Below are 14,334 nucleotides of genomic sequence, written 5' to 3' on the forward strand. Positions count from 1 at the left end.
CCTAAAAAGGGCATATTAAACCACAACCTTAGTCATAAACCTCCAGCGAGCGCAAAGACAAAGTGCCGCGGGCGCGACACGCAGCCGGCAGGGCCGCGGCTCGGAGGGCACAAAGGAAATGGGTGTCGTACCTCGCCTGCCTCCAGCATCTCCTCCTCCACCCCCCACCCTCCCAAGCACCTGTAGCAGCCTCAGAGGAAGCAGACCTGCTCCCACATACTTTCCAGCTGTGCTGTGCCCGCTGCAAAGTACGCACACAGCCAGCAGCACAGGTGTGAAAATACACGCGAGGAGTACCAGCAACGGGCGCCTTCAATGATTAGTCTTGTCTGTGAGCAAGCCAGAATTACTTTCTCATTTTTGATTTAAAAAACAAACCAGAAAAGCAGCCCAAGGAGCAGAAGAGAACCCCTCTGTCACATTTGTGCCCTTTCTCCCCCGCATGCACACCTACCCACACCTACACTGTGCTGGAAAAAGGCTGTAAGCATGGCATTACCACTATTGTGTCCTGGGTACAGGGAGCTGTGGTTTTGAGATTAAACACCCAGTAAAGAGATTTTACCCATTTGACCAGAATTTTCCATATGCAATTGAACACTGGTTAGGAAAATAAGATAGAGAAATGTCTAAATTTCCTCTCATGCTCAGATGAGGCTATATGGTTGAGATCACTTCCCCATGATAACCTAAAATTAGGGCAAAAAGGACACACACCAAGTGCCTGAGAGAAGATGACCGAAGAAGATGCCTGGCCATGGGGACCATGCTACTGGGGACACTGGAAAATGGTGCCAGAGCAGCACAACCTGGTTTGGGGGCTCCAGAAGGACACCCTGCCTCTACTAGCTTCAAATACACTGCTATAGTTATCGTCTCATCAATGATCAGTCTTTAAGGGAAAGAAAACACCAAATGGACAAAAAACCCACCAAACCAGAAATCATGTGACACCCCCACTCTCCCGAAAAACCCAACAGCCACAGAGAAAAAAAAGAAGTTTTACCCCTGTAAACCCCAAATAAGAAAGCAGCAGAAAAAAACACTGAGAAAGCAACTCATTTTTCAAAGGTCCTCTGGAAACTCTTGAGGTGCTTTGCCTATTCTGCAACAATGATCTCTCTTTGAGCCATTTCATCTCTGCCACTACGCTGGGGGAGGGACCCAAGGGTGGGGAGGGAGTTAAAAATAAAAACAAACACTGAAAAGCTATTTGTAAACTGTTTCACCCCAGCGAACCCTTCAGCTTGTGGTTTCTCTAACCGACTGCACAGCACACCTGCAGAGCAGGGCAGGAGACTCCCCTCCATAAATACCCGGGAGATCCCTCGCCAGGCTGTGCCTCCTGGGCACCTCTCTGTGCAGGATGATGGCAACAGGTGCCCATCTTCCCTAGGGAACGGCCTAAACTTTACAGTCAAGTAACAAATAGAAGGTGGGCAGGGGACAAAAACACATATTTCCTCAGATAAAAATGCCCTAAATACGATTTCAGCTCCACAACAATTAACAGCGCCCTTATCTGGGTTTCAACACATACAAGGTCTCAGGCACCTGGTCATCCCTCCTTCACCCCACCATTTCTGACTAGCTAAAGAAAGCAGCTGTGCCACGTGCTCCCAAGTACAGCTGTAAGTCCTGCAGCCTTCTCTGCCCCATCCAGGCGACCTAAAACCTGAAGTGCCAAATCTAGTAATTAAGCTATCCCTCAAACCCTGCACAGTGCCATGAAAGCCAGATGCCCATCTCCTCCAACATCAGTTCAGCACTGCGGGTCTGTTGCTCAGCACTGACCACTGGACATCTAGAGCAATAGGCTGGGAGCAAAGACATTTCTCACACTTCTGGTTTACTCATAGTCCAACAAAAGGCCACTAATTCTCACCTCTGGGCAGACTAGTACTTAAAAGAAACAAACAAAAAAAACACCAAGCAAATCCCAAACCACCTTCAGGCAGTGAATCAGCCCTTGCTTGAGTCACACACACACAGCATGTGCCAAACTCAACTGAGAGCTGCACCACTGACCTCAGCGTTTGCTCTTCTCTGCCTGCCCACCCCAGCTGCACCCCAAAACTAGCAAGGAGCTTCTTCACAACGCTCTAAAGGTTTAAATCAGAAATGTGCAAGCAGTGCTAGTGTGAGCATGGACATCCGAGGGAGGGGGACCATTAACTATCACTGCTGATGCTGGAAAATGTGCAGATAACCAGGAGGGGCAAATCCCAGAGGCTGGTGTTCAAATAAGAATCCCCAGTATGGCCATTCATCCAAAGCTTCACCAAACTATCTAAACTTGCTGAGATGCAAAGCAAGACTGGAAGACAGACCTTTCAGAAGCCATAATTTCTCACACTGGAACATGGTTACTGGAATATTTTCAGTATTTACATGGAATGGAATTGGATTCTAGGAATCCAGTCTGGGAAAATGGATATTCTTCTACCTTTTCCTCAAGACCAAATCATGTTTTTATTCTGATACTAACTGAGCACAACAAAACTCTGCTACCGCCCCATCATGTCTGCAGATTACAAACCCTATAACCAAAGGTTATTCTTTCCCGTCTATCAAGTTTTGCATTGCTTGTTTAGAGAACTGTGGCACCAGGAAACCCCTAGAACCACCTGTACCAAAGGACAGTCATAAAGACAACTTCACTGCAAGAAATAGACTGCACGTGGTAGGGGAAGACAACAGGCACCTGGGGAAGGAACAGGAAAAGTGTGGGGCCAAGCAAACCACTTCTGGCATTCACATTTACCACTGCCACCTTACCCTACCCTCCTGCACATGCACACCCTCTCCAGAGCACTCAAGTCTCATCTGCACTTTGAATTCCTTTGCTGCTGAGTGTAGTAGTCAACTATTTATTGTTATTTTAGAGCAGATGGTAAAGACTTTGGTCCTATAAAGTTCTCCTATGACATTACTGACCTTGTTGCTCTTTATGTTACTCCAGTTTCCATCAGAAAGAAAAAAGTAGTTAAATTCTCAAGTGATTCAATCAAGTACTGTGTTCATCTTCAGAAATAACTGACATCACTTTGAGATCAAAATATCCAGCCCACTGCTATAGAAAGACTTTATAGCTATAAGTTCTATATAAATAACACTTCAACAGCACAGTATTTTTTTTTTCTCTCTACCAAAACTCACCATGAAAAACACCAGAAAGATTTGTAGCAGGCAGCTAATACCAATTACTACTTTTCTTGCAAGCTATTTTCACTAAATTAGCCTTGATAGCATCACAATTTGTTGAGGTAGGAAACAACAGAAATTAACAAGTCATGGCAATCTAGGGAGGGAAAAAGAACTATGGAGGCAGTATTCACCCCTTGAAAGCAGTATTTGAGAAGAAAAACAAGAAGAATTACACTGGCCAAATAACATGCGGGTTGCTTGTACTTGTGCACTGCATTTGCAACCTTGTGTTTTGCTTTAGTAACTGGGGCTAGACAAAACAACTGGGCCGTACAACACTGCATGCCAGACCTTACTTTGATCTTACAAAATGCTAAAATTTTTTTAGAGAAAGTTTAGAGAGATGATCTGAATGATACCCAAAGCTTTTTAAGCTTGGAATTTGCTGGTTGGTGCATTAAGCATTACTCACTTTCTGAACAAAGTGGAAAGTTAACACAAATTGGCAGATGACTAACTGTCCAAGAAAGAGATTACTGAATGAATCACTGACTCTACTTTTAGTCTAATAATAAGACAAATGAAGAGGACCAAGAAGGGGAAAAAGACAAACACAAAAATTTCCTTGCAAAGTGTTTTAATTTGAATTGCCCATGAATTTCCAGCTATGACAAACTATGCATACATTTCATAATTTACCATGAGTTTTACATTGGGGTTAGCTTACTGACATGCCTCATGATTACTTCACAGCATCACTTAATTTGGATTTCTGTAAGAACTCTGCTCCACACTTTCCCTTGGTACACATTTAATAAGTTACAGGAACAAATTAAGGGATTGGAAATGAAGTTAAATTGCTGGGTTGAGTCACAAGCACTTGGCAGGTTACAGGTTCCACACACAAAAGTACCTCAGGCACAGCAGATACCTGAAGCAGAATTTAGGTTTCCTGGCTCAAGAAGAGAACCCAACCAAAAGATTCCTGACATTTTCATTTCTGCTACTCAGGTTCTGGTGAAAAGTTTGCCTAATGCACAACCAGCATTCAGCTTTGCAGAAAATCATCCCGGGGTGCTGCTTGAGAACACAAGAAAGAGACAGCAGTGCCTTCTCCCTCCCAAACAGCCACACAGCTCCAGCAACCCAGTGGGGTGAAGATATGGACAGCACATCTAGGAGATCTGGATTTGCCCCTCAGCAATCTGCACACCCACTGCTCCTCCTTGTCTTTCCCACATTACCTCTGCTGCTCCTTGAACCTGTGGTCTTACTCATCAAATTGCATAGGAAAATTAGCCAGGGTTAAGAAAATGGTAAATTGATGTGTACTAGGTTGAAAAGCTGAATCAGCTCAGCAAAGCCAAGGCCATGGCCAAGCAGGACCTCCTACTCCCACCCAGTGGCACAAAGTGCTACCAGCTCTCAATTTCACCCTCTGGTTTTGAAGGATGAAGTTAGGCTCCCTCCTTCACCCAAGTAAATTCAAGTCACTCAGGTCATCTGCTGAACCTGTTACTCAACATTGCTTGCCATCATCCCCAAAGTGATAAAAGGTTGCAAGAAGATCTGAGGGTTTAGGAATGCAGTCACATGGTTCAAAAAATTCCCCACAGTCACCTGGTCTGCTCATGTCTTCGTATCTCTTTATCTGTAACAGATTTAAAATTCTCAAGAGCTCATCACACCTGGAAGATCAGTGACATGACCAGGTTGCATGAGGCCAGAAGCCAGAATCAGGTAGGAATTAGAATCCCTGTTACAGAATCACAGAATAGTTTGTGTTGGAAGGACCTTCCAGATCATCTAGTTCCAAACACCCTGTCATGGTAGGGATGCCTCCCAGTGGAACAAGTTCCATCCAGTTGGCCTTGAACACTTCCAGGTTTGGGGCATCTACAACTTCTCTGGGCAACCTGTTCCAGTACCTCACCATCCTCAAAGAAAAGAATTTCTTTCCAATATGCAATTTAAACTTACCCTCTTTTAAGTTATTTCAATATTTGCAGGAGATAGTACTTCTGCATTTTGTTAACACTGAATACTCATTTGATTGAGTTCTGCTTTCCTCTAACTTTCTTTTCAATTGTCTGTTGCAGACACAAGCTGGAAATAAGAATCCCACACCTCTCATGGCTGGGGAAGCAAGTTCCTACTGCCAAGCTACAGGTTAGGCAAGGCACAGAAAACACTAGTTTTCTGCAAAGGCACCACATTGCCAGAGCAAGACAAGAACAACCTTCAGGAGATGGGGCACGATGCAGTGACAGTCAGTGCACTTTGGGGACCAAATGTCCCATGGCGAACTCTGAGCCTTTCAACAAGTTTTGGTTTAATTTCAATCATTATCCAGGTTCTTGACAGACTCCAGAGCAAACTTAACATGCACAAAACTAATCCCACATAGACTGAGTGCTTCCCTGCCAATTTACAGGGCTAGCCCACTGTGGGATGAGACAGGTGCCAGGACAAGCAAAGGCAAGGAGAGGAGATGCTGAGCAGAATTAAAGCCTCCAAATTTGGCAGCAACACTGTCTGCTGCTTCTCACAAGCCCAGCCCTCAGTGATTTTGGACACAAATCTCATTTTAGAGTGAAGAACTCAAAACATCAATGAGATTTAGAGACATCACTAATTTGCTGTGATCCAACCTTCATGACACTTCTAAAGACAAGCTGAACCTACGTCCTCTTGAACTCTGAATGACCACTGACACCTTATTTTGCAGTCTTTACCAATTATTATTCTGTGAATTTCAGTAAGAATTGTCCCTAAAAAGATCCCTTAAGTTAGATTTTGGCCTTTTACACTATATCCATCTGAAAATAATAAAACCTGTCTTATTGTTGCCATGTAACAAACAATTGGATTTCCACATGTTGCAAGGTTTTATTTCCACAGCTTCTGCACCTCTATTTTTAGTGTACTTCTCCCAGTAAGAGGCTACAAGACAAAGATTCTCCATCACAGTCTGGTTACAAATGAAACTGACAAAAACATCCAAGGTATTTCAGCACAATCAAAACCAACTACATTAATATATATAAACATTTAGTGGTAAAAGATACCTGCTGACAATGAGGGAGCTAGGATAAGTCTAGATTTTATGAGTGGATTTTGTTAAAAACACACTCTGCTTTTAAAATAGAATAAGAAGAAACAAAGAACCATCACGACCCTATAAGAAATAACTTAGGAGTATAAATATTGCAACAACAAAGTAAACATGGAGGCTTCATAAATGTGGGAATTTTCACTCTAAGAAGAAATACTAGCTCTGCCTCTTGTATAGCCTTTAAACCTTGTAACAACACAGAGAACTTGAAAACAGATAGCAACACTAAATATTAATGCAGCAGATCAGGAGACATTGATTGGACTACCATTCAAAGTACAACACCTTGAATAAAATAATTAAAATTTGATACACTGCAACACCATGAAGGGCATGCTCTGTTTACACAAAAACAAAATAGCCTCACATTCCACAAGGCACACTTCCAAACAAAAGTAGAATGTTCTAGAGTTGCTTCACTGCATTGAACACAGTGCAGAATCTTTACCAAAAGGTAAACAGCTAAAAGGATTTGAAAAGCGTTACTTTTTGAGAGAGAGAGAGAGAAATAAAGTAATTTAACAGTATCACTTTCTGATTTGCACTTTTTTCAGTATTGCTTTCGGTAATGGAAGATGCGTGCTTCCTTCCAGGTAGTGACAGATACATCCTACAGTTGTCATTTATGTTCCAACTCCTATTTTCTGTCTGCTTTCCCCTCCAGATCCTCTGACCCCCAGCTGAAACAGCAATACAGGTCACTCAGCAGTCTCACTGTCCCACCCTTCACCAGACTGCAAAAGAGGTAAAGGACAGCAGCTCAGCACCATGAGGTAGCGTGCCAAGTGTTCCCCCAGCCGGCATAAATACATTGGATTTTCCAGATTCCGAGGCTAAGGACCGGCAATGCTCTACGGCAAAATGCAAAACACTGAGAAGAAGACACGAGAGGGGACGACTTTTGCACTGCAAGCCGTGGTATGAGTAGGTTTTCTTTGGAGGGTACAAGATCTTTCACTGCTGCATAGCAAATCACTAAATCTTCCATGAGTTAAAAAAAAAAAAATCTCACAGTAATATTTTCCAACCTTTCACTAAGAGTAGGGGCCAAAACCACACGTTTTAAAGGTCTTCCACAGTTTTATTATTAGAAGTAGAAACCCTACTGATACCGATGAGTCATTTGTATTGGTGGAAACCAAGAACACCCATTTTCTTCATGTGTTATAAAGTTCTCAGTGTGGTTTTCTATTAATTACTGGTCAAAGTAGTTGACTAAAAACAAAACAAGTGACATGAACTCACCTTGTTATTGAACCCCCTTCTATAGCAGCTGATTTTATTTATCACACTTTCAAAGACCGCTTATTTTTCACCCTATTCCACAAGAAAAATACACAAAAGACAACTACGAATCTAAACTCCCTCATAGTAAATCCAGAACTGCAGATGGCTAATTCACTCCACTTCTGAAAGGCTTTTGTGATCAGCTAAGAAAGAAAGAAGAAAGGAGGAAAGAAAAAACACCCAAAAACCACAACAAGAAGATCAGTTAAAAATCATCAGTCAGCAGCAGCTATCATTTTAGAATCCTTATGAGTAATCAGAATAGAGTCTGTAAATAAAGAAGCAGTTGTACAAGAGCGTGAGCAGATGAAGGAATCCTTTCATACTAGCAGCCAGTGATATTGCCACACAGGAGGTAAAAACAAGACTAAGAAATACCAAAATTTTGAAAATTAAAGACAGCTAAAACCAGGTTTTTAAAAGTTAATCATAATTCCTTGTTGGCTTTAAAGAAGATTTATGCCGTGAAAAGGGGCGGAGGGTAGCAGACTCCACAGCACAGCTTGCATTTAGAAAGGGAAAACACAATTCATAGGCTAGACTTGCCAGATTTGGAACGATGCACAGGGGGATTTTTTGGTAACATCCCAGTCACAAAAAAAACCCCAAAAACCCAAACAAACCCAAACTCTATGAAAACAAAAAAAGAAAAAAAACAAGAAAAAAAACCACCACCACCAACAACAACAACAAAAAAAAAAAAAAAAAAAAAAAAAAAAAAAAAAAAAAAAAAAAAAAAAAAAAAAAAAAAAAAAAATAAAGACGACACTAATAAAAAACACCAAAACCCCCGAGGTTTAGCTTGGTGATCAGCAGCATCAGAAGGCGCTTGGAGCGCAGCCTCTGCAGCGGCACAATGAACTTCCACTTCACCCTCCGCACCTAGAGGAATGGCAGCCTGGCAAAACGACAGCGTGTTTTGATGTTGCTGGGGAAGACAAACCACAGCACAGCAGTGACCGGAGAACCGAAAATAACCTTTGAACAGCGGCTCGGCACTGCCGGTCTCCCATTGTGGATAGTTTATAGCCAGGGCAGCTCCAAGCTGCACCAGACACGTGAGTCAGCAAGAGCGGCTCGTAGGAAACTGCTGACACGTCCAATTGCTCTCACACACACCGAACACACCTACCCGCTAAATAAAAAACAGCCCGCATGCAAATCGGCCTGAAGGAACACCTCCACACCTACAGTTCCTGTTTTCCTACTTCAGGTTTGAATTTTAAAGCGATCACTCAAGAAAGAAGAAAAAAAAAAAAAAAAGGGGGGGGGGGGAATAAAAGCCCTCAGTGGATGTCAGCTATAATAAGTAGCTGTGATTAAGTCTCAAGGGTCATTTTGTTTATTTAAGCTGCTTTTCCTCTTTTCAAAAAACAAAATTGCTGCTCCACAACCCAGAAGCCCTGCGTGGTGAGAGGCAGCAAACAGTTCCTGTTTTTCTTAGTGGGGAGACTCCTTTTGAACCTGTGCACCAAACCCCATCTACCCATCATAGCCCAGCTGATTGTTTATAACACTCAGGAGAGGGGGAAAAAAAAATACAGAAAGCTTCAGGCTTCTATTTCAATCCCAACTAGGGATAAACTGGAAATTCCCATGGTTTTTTTGTTCCTAGTAGCTTTTCAAACATCTTGTTCAGCTGAGATAGCAGAGACAGTTGTATGCAAATCATAGGTCTTTCTTAGGAATAAATCTGGGAGGATCTGACCATTTTAGGTCACCTTTCAAATCAGAAAGAAGATAGAGGCATAGCTCAGTTCCTTGTGTCTCCTGCCCCTGCAGCCACCACCTGCACCACCTCCTCTTTCTCCCTTTGCTTTGAGGCACCAAATCCACAATGTCCCAGCTGGCTCAGAGGGCAGGCTGGCACCAGCAGGTGTAAAGGGGGACAGTGAACAGCAAAGGGGGAGCAAACACAGAAGTCAGTGAGGGTTGAGGGGCTCCACACAGAAGGGCTGTGTGCCTGGCAGCCCCCTCACCCACGCAGGAGCTGCAGTTCAGCCCCTGCTGTATTAGGAGCTTTTACAGACAGTCTTTTTCAAGCTAAACAGGGACACATCTATTGATCTGCTGAGATGCCAGTGCAGCACAGGTGGTGTTCTTCAGATTGTTGCTGCGGCTCCTTCTGCATTAAGATCAATGCAATCGAGCAGAGGAGTCTTCTGAGCCCAATTTTTGACAGATCAAAGTTCTGCCGCACATGTAAACTTTTAGCATAAGGGCTTTCCTGAACTTATTCCCTGTTCCTTTTTATTTGCCTGTTCCGAACACATGGTTGCTCTTTGATCGTTAGTTCTAGTAACTCAGAAGATACAAGTCCATCACTGGTCATAGAGGCAGCATTTGTATACATTCCTCTGCTTGCCTGCTTTAAAATTGTAATTCATAGTCTAAGAGTGGCATAGTATGCAGCGCTCTTTTCAATCCACTACAAAGATCTTTCTGCCTATTTAAAGAGCAAACTGAGCACACTGCAACTCAGCTGGCTGTACTCGTACATTTTACATCTTCTTGATGCAAGCTTCAAATAAATGTGCAATATTCAGACAGCTGCCAAGGTTAGTATCTTTTGGCTGAATTTAAAGGAATGATGACCGTTTTTTGTAACAACCTGAATGAACACTTTGAGCACTATTCCGGAAATCCTGCGGGAGTTACTGGGAGTAAAACTCTACTGCCCATTCATCTACTACAGCAAAATCATTTGGGCACCTGCTCAAATATCAGTAAAAAACTGCAGTCTCAGAACAACACTCTTTACACATTCTCTTAAAGCATCCGTAGTCTGCAGGAACACTGAAAGCAGCAGGACTAACTCAGAGAAAGCATGAAGTTTAAACCTGAATTTTCTTCAGCACATCAATGGAATGATTAGTGTATTTTCCCTAACAGCTCAACTCAAAAAACCCTTATATACAAGTATCACACCCAAAATGAACTGAGCTGGAAATTCAGACCCATAGGTGAAAGAAGCATGCATGCCTTCAAATCTAAGTCAGACTCACTCAACACTACAGGTACATTCTTAGTGTAAACTAAGAAGCCATTCAGAAAGTATTCCTTTGAGTAAAAAGGCATACACATTTTGATTTGAATATATAAACCATGCTCATACCACTTAAATTCAAATTACAAGAGACTCTGTTCATGTCACACAATAAATGCAATTCAGTTTTACCAACTGTTTATTACATCAAAATGTCATTACTACTGAAAAGATTACATTGCATATATTAATATTACACATCTCATTTTTCAGCTTAGTGCCATAAACCTCTCTTTGCTATGGTCTGAGAAGTTTCCTCTTTATCTGTGTGTATGTGAAGCCCTACCCAAAAAAAAATCACATGAACACAATGACAAAACATCTATTTTTATTCTTAAAAAAACCAAAACGCTGATTTTTTTACACTACACCTTTAGAGAAAACCTGAAAGAAAATAATTGGCTATCATGCTGCAGCCTCATTAAGAAAAACTGGCACTTCGGACTGAAAAATCCAGCAATGAAAGTTTTAAAATAAGCAAAGGCAAGCAACTTCTGTCATATATTCCACATTACACATCATCTATACTGGATTTTACTTTCAGCTCTCTTTGTCTTCTATTATGCACTTGCAGAAAGAGATATGCAAGATTGCTATGTATTATGGAGATTTTATTATTTCAGTGAGTATCTCAAGACTTCTTCAGTGTCAAAATCTCCTCATAAACTCAGGTTTTATGCCTAACTTCCCCTGCTCCCAACACAAAAAAGCAAACAGCCAATGTTTTCTTGCTGCAAGAGGAAAAGAGAGGAAGGCATCCCACCTACATCACCAGAGCAATCTGCCAGAACGCACATTACCACCAGCAGATGTTCCAGATGTGTCTCTGGGTCAGAAAAAGACTAGGAGTACCTGTCCTAGAACTGCCTCCCAGTGTGAGATACCTGAGCATAAACAATTGCTATTGATTAACAACTCGGGATCCGACAGCGTGTGCATTAGTCATCTATTCACCGTGTGCATCTTCCCCATCTACTCTCCACAATGGTAAAAGTTTAAAAAAATTTTAGCTGTTTAACCTCAACTCTCACAGCCGATTGCCCAGCACTGCCCAGAAATTCACACTTTGCTTCTCTGGAGCATTTCTGCAAAATATCTTGAGAACCACCCTATCTCCAAAATCACTAGGGACCTTTCCTGCCCACTTGGCAGCTGTGTACTGGCGTACATCTGTTTGAGTGGCTCGCCCAGCATTACAGAGGAAACTAACAAGAAAACTAGACCTATGATCCTGATTTTTCAGTTCTCTACTTTTCCAATTAGTCACGGCTTCCTTCCATTCCTTGCAGGGCACCTTCAGAGCAGCCTTTGAAGCTGGAGGGTCAAATGTGAAAAGCAATGCTGAAAACTCAGGTTCAGCACACGGCAGGGAAGTACAACGCCGATCCATTTTGCTGCACAGCTGCCCAGAGCCCGGTGACAAGGGGCAGGCGGGTGGACACAAAAGGCAACGAGGCTTTTAAAAGAGCAAGCCCACGTGTGAGGTGGAATTTTATTTCTATTTGTCAGATGTAAAGCTCCTAGAATAGTGGTTTAAAGATGTTGTCTATGAGGCTGTTGCTGCAAAAGGCTAACACACCATCATATCGTTTTATTTTGCCCATCTCATCTCAGCAATTATCTCAAATTTCAGTATTTACATACCTGAAAAAGTCAATTTACCCAAGCATCACCACCCTCCCCAAATTGTAGAGCATTCCACCAGCTACAGCAGAATCTCAGACAATTCCCAGCTCAAAAAAACATCGGCTTGTTTTCAGCTCGAGCCTCAGAAGAAAAAAAATTAAAATATGCACAAGTTTAGCGACAGTTCCAAAGTCTCTGAAAACGGGCTTTCATCATGAACACACTGACACGGCATCAACTAGAGCAAACAGGAACGCTGTAATTTCCCAATCTTTCCAACATCTTAAGGAGTATTTCTAATCAGATGTCGTCCCTGCCTCACGTTTATTATGAAAGACTGAAACCCGGGGTTTACTCCGGAGCTTCAACAACAAGGGCACAATGATCTCACGGCAACTGAAGCGATTTAAGCAAGACACCCGCTGCATGACCAAAATAGCCCGCTCCACAAAAGGAGAGGCACGGTTTCACACTTAGCCTCTTTCATGACAGCCAGCGTCTCCGCGGCGCGCTGCCTTGCGGAGGCAACGATCCCAGAAAGTGCTAGCGGAGTTCGCATCCCTGCCCGGACCGACGGCACCGGGCAGCGGGGGCACGGCGCTGCCCGCCTGCCCCGGGAGGCTGCAGGTGGCGGCGGGCCGGGCTCGGCGGAGGGGCTCCCGGGGCTCCCGGCCGTGCAGGCGGCGCGGAGCGGAGCGGAGGGGACCGCGCACGGACACACGCGCGCTCCGCGTTACGCAACGCGCGTATTTCCCACTTTAAGGAATAGGCGCTAAGCGCGCCTGCACAGCCCGCGGAGCTCCGGGGGCGGGGGTGCAGCCCCCCGCCTGACCCCGCGCAACAGCTGCCGTGCCTGCGAGGAGGAGGAGAAGGAGGGGAGAAAGCACGCTGCCCCCCCGCACGGCCAGCCTCCCCCCAAACTTGCCCCCCCCGCCCGCTCCCCTTGCCCCGCGGGGCTGCCGAGCCGCGGAACAGGCGCACTCACCTCGCCTCCGCGCAACTTTCGGGGGTCGCGCCTGTCGCTGCAGCCCGGGCGGGAGGGGCGGGAGGCGGTGGGGCGGGGTGCGGTGGGCCCGGGGGTGGGGGGGCTGCTACGGCTCAGGAGGTTTGGGGAAGGGGGAGGTTGCTCTTGTTGTTGCTGCTGCTGTTGTTTCGGAAATTCTTATTAGTATTTCTCTGCGGTCAGAAACCTGCACCCTCCCCCCCCCAAATGAAAAAAAAAAAACCCCGACCCAGACGATCATCACATGGCGATTGCTTTGAACCAGCTGTTTCCAGAGCCAAAGTCTTGCGGAGAAAAATAAAGGGGGAAGGGAGGGAAGGAGGGGAGGGCTGGCAGGGGGGCCGGAGGAGGAGAGAAAGCCGCAGCGGAGGGAGGGCGGGTGGAGAGAGGGCGGGCGGCGGGGGGAGGGGGAGCGGCACCGCGGCGGCTGTGTCGCTGCCGGAGCGGCACCCGGGGCCGGCGGCGGTGGCAGCCCGGCCGGCGGAGGCGGAGGAGAGAAGGCGGCGCTGCTGTGCTGCCGCGGCCGCTGCTGCTGCCCGGCTCTGCCGCCCGCCGCCGCCTCCCGCGCCCCGGCCCAGCGCCGCCCCCGCCCCTCAATCGCTACATTGTTGACATTCGCAGGCTGACGTCACCCTCCCCGCCCCGCCGCGCGCTCCATTCACAACAACGCTACGCCAGCGGCGCAGCTCCCGCCGCCGCGCCTACGCCCGCCGCGGCCCCTACGCACGGGGGAGCGGCGTACGGCCGCTCCGCGAATAGCGGCGGCGCCGCCGGCGCTCCGCCCGCCCCGCCCCTCAGCGAGCGGCCGGCGCATGCGCGGCACGGGGTGGCTCGCTCCCTCCCGCGGCACTCTGTGTGTGTGCGTGTGTGTGCGAGGAGGGGTGCGTGCGTGCGTGCGCGCGCCACCGGACCCCGCGCCGGGGCTCGCGCCGGCGACCGCGGGGGGCTCTGGGAGCCGTAGTCCGCTGCGAGGGGCCACCATGGCGGCGGGGGTGGCCTGAGGGGCCCCGCCGCGACGGCTGTGGTGGTGCGGAGGCGCTGGGCAGGGTGCGGTGGGCAGGGCAAAGAGCACCCACCCCGGTCACCCCTGGCTGCCAGCGGGGTCGCCTC

The 14,334-nt window shown here is 46.0% G+C and overlaps 1 protein-coding gene across 3 annotated transcripts in view; it reads right to left on the minus strand.

Moving 5' to 3' along the window:
* The window catches only part of BACH2 (BTB domain and CNC homolog 2), a 184,092-nt gene extending 170,270 nt beyond the window's left edge, over nt 1-13,822 (minus strand). For 2 of the 3 annotated variants that reach the window (XM_079297491.1, XM_079297489.1), the window contains exon 1: nt 13,207-13,822. The gene's annotated coding sequence lies outside the window, so the exon portion shown is untranslated. The remainder of the gene's footprint in view (nt 1-13,206) is intronic. The other variant, XM_079297488.1, reaches the window with a different exon arrangement.
* Nucleotides 13,823-14,334: the final 512 nt, after the last annotated feature.

The sequence above is a fragment of the Erithacus rubecula genome, assembly GCF_903797595.1.
Source record: "Erithacus rubecula genome assembly, chromosome: 2".
NCBI classification, from domain to species: domain Eukaryota; kingdom Metazoa; phylum Chordata; class Aves; order Passeriformes; family Muscicapidae; genus Erithacus; species Erithacus rubecula.